Source organism: Microcaecilia unicolor, chromosome 10 (assembly GCF_901765095.1).
Source record: "Microcaecilia unicolor chromosome 10, aMicUni1.1, whole genome shotgun sequence".
NCBI lineage: Eukaryota > Metazoa > Chordata > Amphibia > Gymnophiona > Siphonopidae > Microcaecilia > Microcaecilia unicolor.
In genome coordinates, this window is record NC_044040.1 from 118,485,609 (window position 1) to 118,500,315 (window position 14,707).

The window sequence follows — 14,707 nt, forward strand, 5'->3', positions numbered from 1 at the left end:
CTGGTCACCTGGGAATCAGGGGCCAGAGAGCGAAAACCAGAAAGAGGAGTAGAGGACAGACAGAAGATAAGAAAGAAAAGAAGAAAGGGGAATTTGTCTGGTTCTACTGGAAGAAGGGTAGCTGACAAGAAGACCAGCGAGACCTGAAGTGGTCCACAACCTTGTGAACTGACCATCTGAAGAAAGTACCTGTTGGTTCTGCTCTACAGGCCAGAGAGACTGTAATCCTGCATGCTGCAGAGAGCCTGTGCTGTTTCCTAAGACGGGGACTCGCTGTGGAAAACAGCTGGAGTCTAAAGGGAAAAACCTGTGTCCACTTCATCTGAGAGACCACCTAGAGTCAGCTCGGTGAGAATTACGGGGATTTATTTCCTATAGTTGGGGATTAGCCAGTGGGTTCTTACCTTAGCAAAGGCGGGTTAGTCAGAACTTTGTGATCAGGAAGATGTGCTGCTAACTGTATTACTTCATGACCTAGTCAGTATTACTAATCAGGATTGTGTAATAACCTAGTAACCAGTGATATCAGTGTTTTAGTTAGACAATACATTCTACAGTTGCTTATCAGCATAAGGGAGCTACATTTGTACAGCTGAGCTGTAGTGTAGGGTGTATTATTCTATTTTCTTACCTATATAATAAATTAATATATGTCACAGCAGTGATTTTACTTTTATTCCAGTTCTCTCTAACAGAAGAAAAGTTCTGGTGTAGGCCCACAACAGCCAGGTTCCTTTATAATATATAACCCCTGGACAGAGCTAGGAAGTTGGTTTAGCCAGACTCCTGTAAACGGAACCTGGGAATTACTCATTGGGTAGCTTTGCCCAGAAGAGTTATTCATCTATAAATGCTTACAGGACCAAGAAATGCATCTGGGTGTCGTCGTCGATAATACACTGAAACCTTCTGCTCAGTGTGCTGCTGCGGCTAGGAAAGCGAATAGAATGTTGGGTATTATTAGGAAAGGTATGGAAAACAGGTGTGAGGATGTTATAATGCCGTTGTATCGCTCCATGGTGCGACCGCACCTTGAATATTGTGTTCAAATCTGGTCGCCGCATCTCAAGAAAGATATAGTAGAATTGGAAAAGGTGCAGCGAAGGGCGACTAAAATGATAGCGGGGATGGGATGACTTCCCTATGAAGAAAGACTAAGGAGGCTAGGGCTTTTCAGCTTGGAGAAGAGACGGCTGAGGGGAGACATGCTAGAGGTATATAAAATAATGAGTGGAGTGGAACAGGTGGATGTGAAGTGTCTGTTCATGCTTTCCAAAAATACTAGGACTAGGGGGCATGTGATGAAACTACAGTGTAGTAAATTTAAAACAAATCGGAGAAAGGGTTTCTTCACCCAACGCATAATTAAACTCTGGAATTCATAAATACATAAGTAATGCCATACTGGGAAAAGACCAAGGGTCCATCGAGCCCAGCATCCTGTCCACGACAGCGGCCAATCCAGGCCAAGGGCACCTGGCAAGCTTCCCAAACGTAAAAACATTCTATACATGTTATTCCTGGAATTGTGGATTTTTCCCAAGTCCATTTAGTAGCGGTTTATGGACTTGTCCTTTAGGAAACCGTCCAACCCCTTTTTTAAACTCTGCTAAGCTAACCGCCTTCACCACTTTCTCCGGCAACGAATTCCAGAGTTTAATTATACGTTGGGTGAAGAAAAATTTTCTCCGATTTGTTTTAAATTTACTACACTGTAGTTTCATCGCATGCCCCCTAGTCCTAGTATTTTTGGAAAGCGTGAACAGACGCTTCACATCCACCTGTTCCACTCCACTCATTATTTTATATACCTCTATCATGTTTCTCCACAGCCGTTTCTTCTCCAAGCTGAATAGACCTAGCCTCCTTAATCTTTCTTCATAGGGAAGTCGTCCCATCCCCGCTATCATTTTAGTCGCCCTTCTCTGCACCTTTTCCAATTCTACTATATCTTTCTTGAGATGCGGCGACCAGAATTGAACACAATACTCAAGGTGCGGTCGCACCATGGAGCGATACAACGGCATTATAACATCCTCACACCTGTTTTCCATACCTTTCCTAATAATACCAGCATTCTATTCGCTTTCCTAGCCGCAGCAGCACACTGAGCAGAAGGTTTCAGCGTATTATCGACGACGACACCCAGATCCCTTTCTTGGTCCGTAACTCCTAACGTGGAACCTTGCATGACGTAGCTATAATTCGGGTTCTTTTTTCCCCACATGCATCACCTTGCATTTGCTCACATTAAATGTCATCTGCCATTTAGCCGCCCAGTCTCCCAGTCTCGTAAGGTCCTCTTGTAATTTTTCACAATCCTGTCGCGATTTAACAACTTTGAATAACTTTGTGTCATCAGCAAATTTAATTACCTCGCTAGTTACTCCCATCTCTAAATCATTTATAAATATATTAAAAAGCAGCGGTCCTAGCACAGACCTCTGAGGAACCCCACTAACTACACTTCTCCATTGTGAATACTGCCCATTTAACCCCACTCTCTGTTTCCTATCCTTCAACCAGTTTTTAATCCACAATAGGACATTTCCTCCTATCCCATGACCCTCCAATTTCCTCTGTAGCCTTTCATGAGGTACCTTGTCAAACACCTTTTGAAAATCCAGATACACAATATCAACCGGTTCCCCTTTGTCCACATGTTTGTTTACTCCTTCAAAGAATTGAAGTAAATTGGTCAGGCAAGATTTCCCCACACAAAAGCCGTGCTGACTCGGTCTCAGTAATCCATGTCCTCGGATGTGCTCTGTAATTTTGTTTTTAATAATAGCCTCTACCATTTTCCCCGGCACTGACGTCAGACTCACCGGTCTATAATTTCCCGGATCTCCCCTGGAGCCTTTTTTAAAAATCGTGGCCAGAGAACGTGGTAAAGGCGGTTAGCTTAGCAGAGTTTAAAAAGGGGTTAGACGGTTTCCTAAAGAACAAGTCCATAAACCACTACTAAATGGATTTGGGAAAAATCCACAATTCCAGGAATAACATGTATAGAATGTTTGTACGTTTGGGAAACTCGCCAGGTGCCCTTGGCCTGGATTGGCCGCTGTCGTGGACAGGACGCTGGGCTCGATGGACCCTTGGTCTTTTCCCGGTGTGGCATTACTTATGTACTTATTATAGGAAGAGACAGCCTCATTGATAGATTTGGATAACATAGTGGTTGAAAAGAGATTTGAAACACTGGAGGACAGAGTAGAAGGGTCAATTGCCTGAAGATTCCTAAATGTTTTGGTTGAGATTGGACGGGACTGGGGGGAAGGTATTGAAGTGTAAAAGTTAACAGATGATGGTCAGAGAGGGGAAGAGCTGTGGCACAGAAACTGGACAGTGAGCAGTTTTAGAAGAACATAAGATCCAGACAGTGGCCATTCTGGTGAGTGTGGGTAGCGGAGCACAGTTGATGATTGAAAGAGGATGTTAAAACAAGAAACTGAGAAGCATAAGAATCAGAGGGATCATTAGCATGAATGTTAAAATCCCCAAGAACGAGGGAAGGAAGTGAAGGCTCAAGCAAGAAGGAAAGCCAGGCATCAAAGTCAGTGAGAAAGGAACTTATCAGGGGGTCGATAAATGACTGCTACTCGAAGAGTCAGAGGAGTGAATAGATGGATGGAACGGACTTCGAAGGAAGAAAAGCAGTGAAACTGAGGTGGAAGAAGAGGTTGAAATCTACCTCCGCGGCCAACAGGGCGAGGAGTACAAGAGAAAAGATAATCTCCATGACACAGGGTCGCGGCTGAAGCACAGTCTTCAGGGCAAAGTCAAGTCTCAGTTAGGGCAAGCATGGAGAGTACGAGAGATAGAGAGGTAAAGGTTACATAACTCTTCTTCCTCAATCACACCCTCTCAAGAGCCAGGCTGTACGACCAAAGCAGGAGGGATCCCCCAAAAGTACCGGACCTTGGTGCAATAAGCCTGTCTGTGGAGGAAGAGTCAACAGAGGAGCAAATTGAAGACAGATGAGGTCTGCATACCAAGGATGTCTGGGCCAGTCCGGATCTACAAGAACGACCTTCCTGGGATGACGTGCAATCCTGTGTGACGTCCTTCCCACAATAGACCACGAAGGAAACACGTAAAGGAGGCCGTCCGACAGCCAAGGCTGTACCAGTGCAGATTGTAATTAAACTACATAACTATTTTTAAGATTCTGATTCTATTAAAACTAAAGTCCCTCAACTCCCTTTGCATTAAATCTCCAAAGAGAAGTGCAGACTACTGTCATTTGATTCTCTATTAATGGAAACATTTGATCTCCCTGGTCTGAATTTACAACTTTAAAAGGTCTGCTCTCTCCAACCTGTTGTTTTACAGCCTTTACTCCTGCAGTGTTAACTGGCAAACCTTGCTTTACTGTATTCATAGATTGCTGATCCACACAGTCTTTTAGGGCTGTAGTGCCACCTAGTGAAATTTGCCTAAGGAACTTCTCACCCCAAGAATGTGCCTTGGCCCAGCAGACCTAGAGAGAGGTCCCCATCAATCACAGAGAAGACAAATATGGAAGAGGTCAAGCACTTACCTAACAGTACTCAAATGATCACCTCACTGTCATACCAAAGCTATCCCCCAGACTACCCTTTGGAACGAAAACATCCAAAAATCCAGTGCCAAACATGGTCATTTTCAAATCACAAAAACATCTATTTGTTTTTTGTTCGAAAATCACCCTATTTTAGATGTTTTTGTGCTCAGTGTGCCATTCTTTTAGGGCCATTAAAAAAAGTCCAAGGGAAAAACACAGAAAAACAAACCACTGGGATGTCTAGGAGCCAGCAGTTCTACTAAACTAGCCACACGGACACCTCAACAGAGCAGTGGGGCAGCCTAGGGGGCACTGCAGTGAACTTCACATAAAAAGTCCCAGGTACACATCACATCATAACTACCTTATATTGTATGGTGAGCCCTCCAGGAATAGCAAAAAAATGTTCTGTACCAAACTGTACACCACTACAATAGCCCTTATGTCTGTAGGTGTCACATATATGTAGGTTCAGTAGGTTATTTTGTGTTTTTTGGGGCGCTCACACTATCCACCACAACTATACTAGTTACAGTGGGATATAGGCCTGGGTCCCCCTTCTCTACAGTCCACTGCACCAACCTCTAGGCTACTCTATGGACCTACTTGCTGCTCTAAGAGGAATGACCATTATATCTGCAGCTGTCATACAGCCTGGTATATACTGTCACTTTCACCTTTTAGGTGGGTAGGAGGAGGTCACTGACCACTGGGAAATTAATGGAGGGGCGGGGTGTCCTGCCTTTATCCCTCCACTGGTCATCTGGTCAGTTTTGGCACCTTTTTGGCACTTAGTTGTTATTGAAACAGGTCTAGCCAAAAACATCCTATTTTCGCCCTTGGTTAAACTTAAGAACACACTTCAGTCAGCTTTTAACGTCTGACCCAGACAAAGGAAGGAAAGCAGGCCAGAAATTAGAGGGGAAAAGTGGGGTTGGGAGAAGGGAAAAGGAAGAGAGGGTAAGGTACACCTGGGATTTGGAAGAAATTATCAAGGGGAGAAAAAAGCTAATGTAAAACGCCAGATTTTCAATGCTACTTTAAATTTATCATATGATAGTTCACTTCTAATTTCCTTCAGGAGGTAGTTCAAATAAAAAGGTGAAGTGCAAAAGAAGGCACAGTGTCTCTGGGTAGAGATGCTCAGTTCTTGGATACTGTTGGCAGAAGATATTTCCAGAATGCAATGCTAGCTTTCTGTACACATTCTTACCAGCTGTTCATAAGTATGTACTTGAAGTCCTTGGTGAACAGTGTGGCGCAGTTTGCAAACACTGTACCACCTGAGAAGGCTGAAGAGCTCTGCCAATTAATATTGCCTAGGCAGCCTGTGTTGCTTTCAGTGTGGCATCCCAGGGCCTCTGCCATGTGTAAAAGAATGCGCAGACTTGCCTAACTGCATGCTTCCAACCTTGAACCAGGGGGTCAGGAGCAGCTGGCGGGGTGATATCCCTTTTGGTGACAAGGTGGAGGAGGTTGCTGACCTCATTAAGAAACATGCTGATACCATCAAGTCACTCTTCCAGCCTGTTCCCACTGCAACCTACTCTTCCAGCGGATATTCAGGCAGAGGCCAGAGAAGGTCCTACTATTCAAAGGGTAGGAGCCCTCCTACTCCTCGCCTTTCCCAATCACCCCAGAGCTCTTGTGCCTGATCGAAGCAGCAGAAAGCTCAAAAGTCCCAGTCAGTTCCCCTGTCAAAGCAGAAGACAAGCTTTTGACTGGCTCCAGGAGAGCATAGCCGAAGTAAAAGTAACCATTCTGGGCAACCTCCCGATTAGGAGGAGGCTAAATTGTTTCCAAGAAAGGTGACCCCCTGGTAACTTAAGACTAGTGGGTCCTCAAAATAGTCCAGATGGGATACACACTTGGTGAATTCAAATTCTCCCCGAGAATATCAAATTTAAGCTGTCATCACCAGGAACTGCTTGTTCAGGAGCTCTCTTCCCTTTTATATATTTTATTTATTATGTTTTTATTAGTATTTATTTACCGTCTTTTTGGAGAAATTCACTCAAGGCAGTGTACATCTAGAATAAGTCAAGCAGGCAATACATTACATTACAATGTCAACACAATACGCAATAAAACATTTTAATAGATAGTATAGGGTGTAAGCAGAGATGGAACATATATAGATAGATATGACAGAGTAACAGGAGTTAGAAAATAAGGGAACTAATTTGAAGAATGTTGCACATGAAGTTAATAAGGTGCTTAATATTATCTCTCGTGTTATTAGAGGGAGAGAGAGATCACTGCTGTAAAAAGTTACTCACTGATAGTCATCTCAGCCTTTGTCTAAATAGAATACAACAGTGCCTTGTATACAGTGGATTGGGCATCATTTCCCCTCCCAAATCATACAGCCTTGCAACTTCAGCTAATTTCTGTCTTACTTTATTGTTTACATAGAATGGAACACACTATATGAATGTTATGGAACACAGCAAGTCCAAGGTTTCTTTTACAGGAGATTGTAGCCGTCATTTTGTTACAGGAATTTTTCCAAGACTCAGGTCTTACGAATTGTTTTGTCTAAAAAACCTCAACACGTCTTCGCCTTCAAACTGTGTACATTCTTTGTGTCCTTGTAGAGTCAGCCGTACCAAACTCTGTCAAGGAGGGGAAAAGCGTTTCTTGCTGTATCAGTATGACCTTGAATTCACAGCTCTCAGCAGAAAGTAAGGATGCAGCTTAAGTTTGAGCATTTAAAGTTTGAGCCTATAGTTATGCAGTTCATGGGTCATAACTGACTTGTCAGTGGTCAGAAAAGTGCAAATCACTTCAATTCCAGACAAAGGAGGCTACTCCAGAGAAAGATCGTTGGTGGGTATCATGTCACATTATATCCTTTGGAGACAATGTTTTTAAGCATGCTCCTTGGGGAGGACCTTAACATAGAGGAAAATCCTGTTCCTCAAGTACTCTGGGCCATTTCCTTTAATGGCCTTGAAGATCAGACATAGTTTTAAATTTAGCCCTGAATTGTATTGGTACCAGTGAAGTTTTTTGCAAAAATGACGTGATGTGGTCATGTCTCTTACAACCTTCTGTTAGTCATACTACAGTATTCTGATTCAGTTGGAGCTGGTGCAAACTTTATAGTCAGACCAGTATAGAGTGCCCTACAGTAATCCAGTCTTGATGTTATCATTGCATGCACAGCTGTGATGAGACATTTCTTCTCGGTGTAAGGAGAGAGAGCGAGTCAGCTTTGTCGCAAATAATAGAAGCAGCTCTTCAAGGTTGCTTGGATTTGGGGGGATCAGCATGAGTCTAGCTGTATTCCAAGGTTCCTGACTTGTGACTTGAAGGGGAGTTCATATTTTCCAAAAGAGATTTAGATGTCCTTTATGTGCCTACTTGTGTTATTTATTTATTTATACTTATTTAATTAATAAAGAAAATGGCAAGAGACAAGAATTAGGCAAGGAAGGGGAAGGGGGCATAACAGATGCAGGGGTAAGTAAGTGGGACTATTGATCGGTAAGAGTGTGGGGGGAGTAGACAAGTCCAAAAAGGTGGGTTTTCAGCAGCCTCTTGAACAGATGGTGATCATTTTGCAGTTTTAAGCATTTCGGTAAAACATTCCAATTCTTGGCACAGGAGTATTGGAAGGACGAAGTGAAGATCTTCTTGTATTTGACGCCTCTGCAATTTGGGAATTGCAGGTTGAGATACGACCTCGAGGTGGCAACTGCGTTTCTGGTAGGTAGGTCAATAAGGTGAAGCATATATTCCGAAGCCTGCCCGTATATGATTTTATGAGTTACATAAGTACATAAGTAATGCCATACTGGGAAAAGACCAAGGGTCCATCAAGCCCAGCATCCTGTCCACGACAGCGGCCAATCCAGGCCAAGGGCACCTGGCAAGCTTCCCAAACGTACACACATTCTATACATGTTATTCCTGGAATTGTGGATTTTTCCCAAGTCCATTTAGTAGCGATTTATGGACTTGTCCTTTAGGAAACCGTCTAACCCCTTTTTAAACTCTGCTAAGCTAACCGCCTTCACCACTTTCTCCGGCAACGAATTCCAAGTTTAATTATACGTTGGGTAAAGAAAATTTTTCTCCGATTTGTTTTAAATTTACTACACTGTAGTTTCATCGCATGCCCCCTAGTCCTAGTATTTTTGGAAAGCGTGAACAGACGCTTCACATCCACCTGTTCCACTCCACTCATCATTTTATACTAGTAAAAAAGGCCTGTTTCTGTGAGAAATGAAACAGGCGCTAGCAAGGTTTTCTTCAGAGTGTATGTTTGAGAAAGAGTGTGTGCGAGAGATGGAGTGTGTGTGTCAGAGAGAGAATGAGAGAAAGAGTATGTCAGTGTTTGTGTGTGAGAGAGAGTGTGTGTGATGAAAGAGGTGGTAGCAAGTGTGTGTGTTTGTGACAGGGAGAGAGAGAGAGTGAGTGTGTGGGAATGAGAGTGTGTGCCAGGGTGCCCCCCTCCCCCAAGGTGGCCCCCTTCCCTCCATGGTCCCTTTCTGCCAGATGCAAGTGTGTGTTTGTGACAGAGAAAGTTAGTGTGTGCAGTGTGTTTGTGAGAGAGAGGGTGTGTGTGTGCTTTCATCCCTCTGCCTCTCTCCCCACCTCCTCCTCCTCCTGCAGCTTTTCGTGGCTGCTAGCCCTGATGTGTGCTCCTGCAGCTTTCCGTGGCTGCTATCAGTGATGTTTCCCCGACGCACCTTCCCCCATCCGAGATCGATGCAGGCATCGTTTTCAACTGATTCACCTGACTGAAGTACTCCTGATTGTAAAAGATGCACAGAAGAGCAGAGGGCAGGCTGGTCTTCAGCCTTCCCCTGCTCTCTCAGCGCCCCGCCCTCATTTCCTGTTGGCCGGGACGCAGAGAGAGCAGGGGAAGGGTGAAGGCGAGCCTGCCCTGTGCTGTTCTATGCTTCTTTTACAATCAGGAGGACACTTCAGTCAGTCAGGTAAATTAGTTGAAAGCGATGCATGCGTCGACCTCGGGGAGTGGGGTGGAGGATTCGCATGGACCGGGTGGGGTGGGGTGGGGAGGAGGTGCGTCGATTTGGGGGGGGGGGGGGGGGGGGGGAGTGCGGTGGTAAGTGCGAGCTGTGCACCCGCTCCTCCTGTGGCAGCAGTGGGGCGCTACCTTTTGAACACAGCTGACATCGGACGGAGGAAGGGGGAGCGATGTGTGCATCCGCTGCTGCTGTCGGTGCGGTGGGCGACTTCCTCTTTAATAGAGCTAATGATGGAGGGGGGGGGGGGCTGCAGCGGCGATGTGTGAGGCGGGCATCGGTGCTGCTGTTGCTGCGGTGGGCCGGTTCGTTGTGTAGACAGCTGACGTGGAGGGTGTGTGTCGGTCGCTGTTTGTTGTTGCAGGGGGGTGGAGCGTCGGGGTCGGTGCACGTGGGGGGGGGGGGGGGTGGAGCGTAGGAGGGTGGTGGAACGGGGGATTGGTTGAGTGTCATAACCCTGCCCTCGACGTCATAACGTTAGGACGCGAGGGCGGGGCAGACAGTCATGGAGAAAAATTTTGGTCTCTGCCACCTCAAAAACGGAAGTGGCAGCTTCATTTAGAACGTTGGGGTTGCGAATTATGTGCGGAAGGGGCGTGGCTGAGGGCGGGTGTATGAGTGACAGTGAGTGGTGCATGAGTGACAGTGAGTGTCCCTGCCACAGAGTGAGCTTCAAAGCTTCAGAATGTTTCAGGTGAGATTTATTTATATAGATACCTCTATCATGTCTCCCCTCAGCCGTCTCTTCTCCAAGCTGAATAGCCCTAGCCTCCTTAATCTTTCTTCATAGGGAAGTCGTCCCAATCCCGCTATCATTTTAGTCGCCCTTCGCTGCACCTTTTCCAATTCTACTGTATCTTTCTTGAGATGCGGCGACCAGAATTGAACACAAAACTCAAGGTGCGGTCGCACCATGGAGCGATATAACGGCATTATAACATCCTCACACCTGTTTTCCATACCTTTCCTAATAATACCCAACATTCTATTCGCTTTCCAACTCGCAGCAGCACACTGAGCAGAAGGTTTCAGCGTATTATCGACGACGACACCCAGATCCCTTTCTTGGTCCGTAACTCCTAACGTGGAACCTTGCATGACGTAGCTATAATTCGGGTTCTTTTTTCCCACATGCATCACCTTGCACTTGCTCACATTAAACGTCATCTGCCATTTAGCCGCCCAGTCTCCCAGTCTCGTAAGGTCCTCTTGTAATTTTTCACAATCCTGTCGCGATTTAACAACTTTGAATAACTTTGTGTCATCAGCAAATTTAATTACCTCGCTAGTTACTCCCATCTCTAAATCATTTATAAATATATTAAAAAGCAGCGGTCCTAGCACAGACCCCTGAGGAACCCTACTAACTACCTTTCTCCATTGTGAATACTGACCATTTAACCCCACTCTCTGTTTCCTATCCTTCAACCAGTTTTTAATCCACAATAGGACATTTCCTCCTATCCCATGACCCTCCAATTTCCTCTGTAGCCTTTCATGAGGTACCTTGTCAAACACCTTTTGAAAATCCAGATACACAATATCAACCGGTTCCCCTTTGTCCACATGTTTGTTTACTCCTTCAAAGAATTGAAGTAAATTGGTCAGGCAAGATTTTCCCACACAAAAGCCGTGCTGACTCGGTCTTAGTAATCCATGTCCTCGGATGTGCTCTGTAATTTTGTTTTTAATAATAGCCTCTACCATTTTCCCCGGCACTGACGTCAGACTCACCGGTCTATAATTTCCCGGATCTCCCCTGGAGCCTTTTTAAAAAATCGGTGTTACATTGGCCACCCTCCAATCTTCCGGTACCACGCTCGATTTTAAGGATAAGTTGCATATCACTAACAGTAGCTCCGCAAGCTCATTTTTCAGTTCTATCAGTACTCTAGGATGAATACCATCCGGTCCAGGAGATTTGCTACTCTTCAGTTTGCTGAACTGCCCCATTACGTCCTCAGGTTTACCGTGAAGTCAGTAAGTTTCTCCGATTCGTCCGCTTGAAATACCATTTCCGACACCGGTATCCCACCCAAATCTTCCTCGGTGAAGACCGAAGCAAAGAATTCATTCAGTCTCTCCGCTACGTCTTTGTCTTCCTTGATCGCCCCTTTTACCCCTCGGTCATCCAACGGCCCAACCGATTCTTTTGCCGGCTTCCTGCTTTTAATATACCGAAAAAAAATTTTACTATGTTTTTTTGCCTCTTATGCTATCTTTTTTCGTAATCCCTCTTGGCCTTCTTTATCTGCACCTTGCATTTGCTTTGACACTCCTTATGCTGCTTCTTGTTATTTTCAGATGGTTCCTTCTTCCATTTTCTGAAGGCGTTTCTTTTAGCCCTAATAGCTTCCTTCACCTCACTTTTCAACCAGGCCGGATGTCTTTTGGACTTCTGTCTTTCTTTTCTAATTCGCGGAATATGTATGGCCTGGGCCTCCAGGATGGTATTTTTGAACAGAATCCACGCCTGTTGTACAGTTTTTACTCTCTCAGTTGCCCCCCTAAATTTCTTTTTACCGTTCTTCTCATTTTATCATAGTCTCCTTTTTTAAAGTTAAACGCTAACGTATTTGACTTTCTGTGTACAGTTACTTCAAGGTCGATATCAAAACTGATCATATTATGATCACTGTTATCAAGCGGCCCCAGTACCATAACGTTCCTCACCAGATCATGCGCTCCACTAAGGACCAAGTCTAGATTTTTTCCCTCTCTCGTTGACTCCTGCACCAGCTGCTCCATAAAGCTGTCCTTGATTTCATCAAGGAATTGTACCTCTGTAGCGTGTCCCGATGTTACATTTACCCAGTCTATATTTGGATAATTGAAGTCACCCATTATTATCACATTGCCCATTTTGTTCGCATCTCTGATTTCTTTTATCATTTCTGTGTCTCCTGCTCATCCTGGCGAGGTGGATGGTACTACACTCCTATCACCGTCCTTTTCCCTTTTATACATGGAATTTCAACCCACAATGATTCAAAGGTGTGATTTGTGTCCTGCTGAATTTGTAATCTATCTGAGTCAAGGCTCTCGTTAATATACAATGCTACTCCTCCACCAGTCCGGTCCACCCTATCACTACGATTTACTTTGTACCCCGGTATGACAGTGTCCCACTGGTTATCCTCCTTCCACCAGGTCTCAGTAATGCCTATTATATCCAATTTTTCATTTAGTGCAATATATTCCAACTCTCCCATCTTATTTCTTAGACTCCTAGCATTTGCATATAGACATTTCAGAGTATGTTTGTTGTTCCTATTTGCATGATGCTTAGTACTTGACACTATTGATTTGCCATCTTTTGTCTGATCTTTAGTTGTATTTAAGGGCACCTGGCCTACCACGGTCTGTTGTGCAACCTCACTATCCAGAAACCCTATCTTCCTTGTTTGTGACCTTTTCCCGAACCATGCGCTTTTGAGCGACTGTCAGCCTTCCCCCCATTTCTAGTTTAAAAGCTGCTCTATCTCCTTTTTAAATGCCGACGCCAGCAGCCTGGTCCCACCCTGGTTAAGGTGGAGCCCATCCTTTCGGAATAGGCTCCCCCTTCCCCAGAATGTTGCCCAGTTCCTAACAAATCTAAAACCCTCCTCCCTGCACCATCGTCTCATTCACGCATTGAGATTCCGGAGCTCTGCCTGTCTCTTGGGTCCTGCGCGTGGAACAGGTAGCATTTCAAAAAATGCTACCCTAGAGGATCTGGATTTGATCTTTCTACCTAAGAGCCTAAATTTGGCTTCCAGAACCTCTCTCCCACATTTTCCTATGTCATTGGTACCCACATGTACCAAGACAGCAGACTCCTCCCCAGCACTATCTAGAATCCTATCTAGGTGACACGAGAGGTCCGCCACCTTCGCACCAGGCAGGCAAGTCACCAGGCGATCCTCATGTCCACCAGCCACCCAGCTATCTATATGCCTAATGATCGAATCACCAACTACAACAGCTGTCCTAACCTTTCCCTCCAGGGCAGCACTTGGAGACATATCCTCGGTTAGGGAGCAAATCTTGAAAGAGATACGTTCCCTCACAGGCAACCAGTGGAGAAGGAAACGCAGAGGTTGAGCATGCTCAAAACGTGATTTACCCAGGATTAGTCTTGCCGCTGTGTTTTGTGCAGTCTGGAATTTTTGCAAAAGATATCTAGGGCAACCTGCGTAAATCCCGCTGCAGTAATCCAGGTGAGATAGCACCAACCAACGAACAAGGGTGCGAAACAGTTCTCTAGTTAGGCAATATCTGACCTGCCGAAGCCTCCACATAGCATTGAACATTCTCTTTGTGACAGCTCGTACTTGGTCGTCCAGATGCAAATGCTTATCCAAGGTCACCCCAAGGAGCTTTAGACTGCTAGATAGAGGGAGAACAGTCATTTATAGTGAGGGTATCTGTAGGGACTGAATAGTAAGGGGAGTGGAGAATAAGGCACTGAGTCTTATCCTTATTTAACTTGAACCGGAACACCCTCGCCCAATGTTCCATTGTAGATATGCTGGTAGCAATAAGGTCAGAGATTTCAGCTACTGTGTCACGGAAAGGGATGGAAATGGTGACATCATCAGCATAAATGTACGGATTTAGGCCCAGGTTGCAGAGGGCAGTAGCAAGTGGGATCAGCATGATGTTAAACAGTGTAGGTGATAGGGGTGAGCCCTGAGGCACCCCACAGGAGGCTCTCCAGGGAGCAGAAATGGTAGATTTCACTTTGGCCTGGTAGGATCTGGACAGGAAGCCCTTGATCCAGTGCAAAACAAAGCAGCTCATGCCAAACGTGTCAAGGAGGTGTAAAAGGAGTTCGTGATCCACCATGTCAAAGGCACTGGACAGGTCAAACTGCAGTAAAAGAATTTTTTTCCCAACCGACATCTCACGTTTAAAGTAAGACAGGAGAGTAACCAGTACTGTTTCGGTACTGTATTGAGCGCGGAATCCAGACTGCGAATGGTGAAGGATGTCATACTTCATCAGATATTCATTTAGTTGAGTGTTGACTATACTCTCCATAACCTTGACCAACAGAGGTATTGAAGCTACAGGGCAGTAATTTGAGATTACATCAGGTTTGACCTTTTTTTTTTTTTTTGTAATCTTTTTATTAAAGTTTTTAACAGACAAACTCATACACATTATTTGCAACATTTTGATA

The 14,707-nt window shown here is 44.9% G+C and overlaps 1 protein-coding gene across 1 annotated transcript in view; it reads right to left on the reverse strand.

Annotated features, from left to right (window-relative positions):
* SLCO2A1 (solute carrier organic anion transporter family member 2A1) overlaps window positions 1-14,707 on the reverse strand; it is a 915,614-nt gene that overhangs the window by 506,664 nt on the left and 394,243 nt on the right.